Source organism: Sciurus vulgaris (assembly GCF_902686455.1).
Source record: "Sciurus vulgaris genome assembly, chromosome: 2".
Classification (NCBI taxonomy): domain Eukaryota; kingdom Metazoa; phylum Chordata; class Mammalia; order Rodentia; family Sciuridae; genus Sciurus; species Sciurus vulgaris.
The window spans coordinates 37,262,592-37,267,735 of record NC_136462.1 but is presented as its reverse complement, the minus strand read 5'-3'; the positions used below and the strand labels follow the sequence as shown (position 1 = coordinate 37,267,735).

Sequence of the window (5,144 nt, the reverse complement as noted above, 5' to 3'; positions counted from 1 at the left end):
GTAAAAGTCCTCCTGTACTTGGGGCTTATTATGGGGCGCAACTTAAGAACAGACTGATCACCACTGAGAAGTTCAAATTTGAGAGTCTTTATTAAGCGGGTCGATTGACTGTCTCACACAATGCCCCAAAAAATGGCTATTGGGAGAACAGCCCCAACCACAGAGTTGTAGGGGTTCTTATACCAAAAATCATATCAATCATAAGTGTCTGTTGCTATGATTCAAAAATACAAACTAACATTATGAGAGCATCAACAGAGGGAGAAGTGGGTCAAAATGACCCTTACCTTAGGTACAAACTGAAGAATGGTTACTAACATCCACATAATCACTGTTCACGTGGTACATTGTTTAGGAGCAATAGGAATCAAAAGAGAGCAATTTTTCTTAACATAGGAATTGTCATTTTGTATTGTTAAACATGTCACACTAAGTAACAGATGATGGGTACAGAGGTGGGGAGTTCCCATGGAATACGTTTATTTCCTACATAACATGGAGTCTCAGAGCAAAATGGAGTCTGTTTAATCATTTCCCTTAGAGTCTGGCCTATAATATTCTCATGGAACCGGATCTGTCAGCCCATCATAGGACTCAACCTTCCCCCTCTAGCTCCCTAATTTTAAGCAGAGTATTTTAATGCTTTCTAGATATTGGTATATTTGAGATTTATAAAAAGTATTAAGATCCCCAGAATAACATGTATATGTTCATAGTCAGACGTTCCCCCAATCCTGCACATATTTTTTTTTTTTTTTTTTAGGTTTTCTCCTTTTTAATCAATGACCACCTTATCCAACTTGAGAAATCTGGACAAAGAGGAGGTTGAGAGAGGCCTGGTAAAGTGCCAAAGGGTTTCTGGGTGAATTTGTTTCAGAATTTGGGCCCCAGGTGAGCCTGTTCATGGTTGGTCACGGCATTTTACTGAGTAAGAGTCAGTCCCACCCTTGGGGAAGTATCCCTGCCCAAAAAGGAATCAAGCCCACAGGTCTGGCCTACTCCCAAGGCCCTCAGGGCAGTCAGTAAATAGGTTAGATTCTGAGCCAGGCCTGGGAGGAGGGGATGTGCAAAAGGCAAGATCAGTTTCCCAGGGATCCCAAAGATTCCCAGGTAATCTCCTGCTCTTCTCGGATAAGGAAGTAATAAACCTTAAACTCAGGAAAAGGGGTGTAAGGACCGCTCCCCCTTGGAGCTAGTAATTAAGTCTCAAGTTAAAAACAAATCAGCTCCAGGCCCTACCAGCACCTACAAAGTCCTACAGGATGGGGCGAAGGGCCAGGCTGCCTGGGGGTACAGAGTGCCCAGCCCTAAAGAGTCCTGGAGGAGTCTCATGTCTCTTCAGTGGCTCCCAGGGCTTCCTACTCCTTTGAGGGTGGATCCAGGAAAATTGGGGTAATTGATGGTGGTTTCTTCAGTAAGGGGAGGCTGGGGCCCCCACAACCAGGAAGTGGTTCTTCTTCTGGAATCATCTCCATAGCCCTGGAGGTGTGGTCCTCTGTCCAGCAGGAGAGAGTCTCCACAAGTGTTCTTGCTGTGGTCCAGAACTTCAGCCTCTTTGAATAGCCTATAAATTTCCTACTTCTTTCTTCAGACTTATTTACATTCTGGAGCTGGACATCTGGAACTGTGTTGAACTTGTGCTTCTTGAAGCAGGCCTCATGGAAGTAGCCATTCATGTTGAGGCCTATGATGCCAAAGTAGAAGGATCAGAAAACACTGGAGATGATGCACTCTGGCCCCAGTGCTATTTTGGCATCTGCATCCACATGTCCCAGTCCCAGAGCTTTTCCGGAGTTGGCCCCTTGGGCTCGAGTTCCTCCTTATACAAGGATTTCCAGAGCACCCAGCCCAGCCCAGGCCTGACTTCCACATGGTACAATAGTGTTGGGTCCTCAGCTGTATGTTCATACTCCTGGTCATTCTAGGCCAGCCTGTCATCTTACTCCAGGAGGAGGATGGTCTGGCTCAGGAAATTGGAAAAATCTCCACAGTAATGTCCAGGTCCTATTCCAGAACCACAGCAAACTTGGCCTGTGAAAATAGGTTGAAAGTGGCAGCAGACTGACCTTGCAATGCTGAGACACAAGTCATGCCCAATGATGATGGGGGTGTCCCTCAAGCCAAATAGCTCCACCACATCCATCGGTTCCTTGTAGCAGTTGATGACAACTGTTTCTATTTGTGGAGACACCCCTGGGCTGACAGCAGAGAGTGCAGCACCCTGTGCAGGTAATTGGGCTCGTTTCCTGCAATGGCAACCATACCTGATCCTCAACCAGGTATGTTGAGGGCCTTATTGTCAGGGAGTGGATCAGGGCTGGACTCAGTGGGTGTGAGGTCCTTGCGGCTGTACATACTCCCATATCCCTCAACCTTGCTGCAGAGCAGTTCAGCTCTGTCTGCTCAGTGTCACTGTCTCTTCAGCAGAGCTCAGAGGTAAAACTGTCTTTGGCAGGACTGGTTCTCCCCAGAAGGAGAGGGCAGGCAACTTAGAATGTTTCTCCCCAAGGACAAGACTTCCTTTTGGTCCCACAAAGGCCAAGGTATCCCTCCATCCCAGAGCAGGGCTAGCCTGGCTGCCCAGGCTCCTCAGTAGAGCCTTGTCTGTGTCTTTAAGGTGGAAGGAGCCCTCATCCTTGACAGTGCAGATGAGCGCTCAGCTGGGCCCCACCATGTTGAAGAACAGCACCACGGCCTGATCCTCATGAGGTGAGTACACATCAAACACACATTTTGCCATCACATGACCCCTGACCTGGTTGAGGACGATGACATGGATGCCCAGCTGTGCTCCTGGGCCTCATCCTGCAGTGCTGTGGTGCCATCACTGCTGCATGTGCTTTGCTGCAGCTTGAGCACACCTCCACATCCAGGACTGCTGAGGACCACTACTTCTGTGCCCTGGGGCCCCAGGTGGCCGGGGCCTCATCATAGTCTTGCTCTGGCTCCAGGTTTTCACTAGCTTCATTGATTGCTTGCCAAGTGTCCAGGATCAACTTGATGTTGTCAATGACAGTGACCAGCAGAAAATCTGGGCCCCTGTCTGGCAGAATCTCTGCAGGGCCCACTGGTTTGTCAGTTTATACTTCCAGGTAAGATCCAGGTCTCTTCTTCCTAGCCCCAAAGAGCTTGAAGATGGGGCTGGGCTTCCGGTCATCCATATTAGATTAGGGAGTCACTGTTCTGGACAGTCCATGACTTCAGGAATCTCTCAGACCCCCACCCCCACCTCTCCTGCATATAATATTAAGAGGGCTCACAGAATACCCTATCCCAATCTCAGAGTCTGTGGACCAAGATTCTGTGGGTTTAAGGTTCATAACACCCCTGTTTCCAGGCAGGTCTTCTGTTTCTAAAACCCCTTCCCCACATTCATTTCCACCTTCTCCAACTGGCCAGGTTTCAGCACAGGATTGCTTGCCATTTAAACTGGCACGATAGACTCTCAGAAGTTGTTTCCTGGGTCTAGAGGAAACAGCCCAATTCCCTTAAGCAAATCCTGTCTTAGTTATTGATTTTTCCCCACTCCAGGGTTTTCATAATCCCTGATTAAATCATAAACAATTGCATCCACCATCTGATTCTTTAATCTCTTGAACCAAACCTCAATTTCTTTGGTGCTCTTCAACTCAAATGAAGCAAGTTCCAGAACTATAGGCTTCATTCTTTCACTCATTTAAGCACTAGGATCTATTAAGCCTCTAGTGAGTGCCAGCCACTGTTTAGGGATCAAGGATATAGCAATGAACAGAACAGACCTCATCTTTGTTCTCTTCCCAAACCATAATTCTAAGTATTGCTGCTTTTAAAGCAATGATAACTATCATTGTAATAACAAGTTTTAGACTTTTCTAAATATTTAATATACATCATGTCGTTATTTTTCAGAAAACTCAGTGAGATGAGGATCAATATTATCCTCATTTTACAAATGAGATTATCAACAAGTTCAACTAATGTGTCCAAGTTAGAGAAGGGGAAAGACAGATGTAACACCAGGCAGTTTGACTAAAACACCTTTAGATTCAACATCCCTGGTTATGATTACATCAGACCCTTTAGCATCACTGAAATGTAAGCAGATGTCTCATACACACAAAAAAAATTGGTCTAGTAATGTGCATATATTTAAGTAGCCTGAAGGGTTATCTGTGGTTGCCAAGAGGTTCAAAGTCAGCATGGCTATAATCAGGAGGCACTGATAATTTTGTTAACCAGGTTCTGAATTAAGGCTCCTGGCAAAAGTGTATAATGAGCATGAATGAGAATGGGAAGCTGAGGGGTTACTGGATGTGGACTGTGGTGGACAGAAGAGATGATTGTACTCTTGAGGCAATAACTGAAGAAAGCATAAAGTAGGTACTAAAAGAGCAGACTAGTCTAAAGAAAATATTCAAAATAGCAGTTTTGACTTCCAAAGACCTCAATTCATGGTATTAAAATTCAAATTAAATTTAGGACTGGGAATAATTGAGATGGGTAATACATGGAATTGCCCTAGGCAAAGGCAATTCCATGTATTACATGGTTTGAGGTCATACAATTTGGGTGACCCTCCTTTAAAAAAGGACTAATACTACATTAGATCAAGGTGGTAGACGAGGCCCTGAAGCACAAGCTACATTAGCTTTACTGCAGAACTGCCTTTGCCAAGTGACTATCAGCCTCAGAGAGGAAGTTTGCTAAGAAACACATACTTTGCTAGCACCATGGCTGCAGTGACAGTGATAAGACCAAAAGTCTAATTTGGAGATCTTTGTGATCCAGAGAGCGATTATTTGAGGGCACTTTAATAAGAAGATGTATGAGACTTTTGGTGACCCACACCACTGAAAGAGACATTCAATGTAAATTTGAATGAGATACCAATTTTTGTTTATCAATTTGTCAAATTTTGAAAGTTCTAATATAAGGTAAGCCAGCTTCCAGTTAGCATGTACAGTATCTGTGTCCAATTTCCAAAAAAGACACCTATGTGGGAAGACCGGGTGGAAAGACAAGTCCCCAGTTGGCATTTGGAGCCCCTGATCTTACTCCCCTGCAGGCGAGTGGTATGACATAGAAATCTGATGGAACTTTGCAGGAAAGCAGAAAGCATCCTTTTCTCCCTGTTATGTGGCACTTGCAGGGAGCAAGGCTGAGTG

The 5,144-nt window shown here is 45.1% G+C and overlaps 1 pseudogene across 1 annotated transcript; it reads right to left on the bottom strand.

Annotated features, from left to right (window-relative positions):
- Positions 1–1,229: 1,229 nt before the first annotated feature.
- Positions 1,230–3,161, bottom strand: LOC306653144 (protein O-linked-mannose beta-1,2-N-acetylglucosaminyltransferase 1-like; annotated as a pseudogene). Its single transcript has one exon. The product of its transcript is annotated as a protein O-linked-mannose beta-1,2-N-acetylglucosaminyltransferase 1-like (transcript).
- Positions 3,162–5,144: the final 1,983 nt, after the last annotated feature.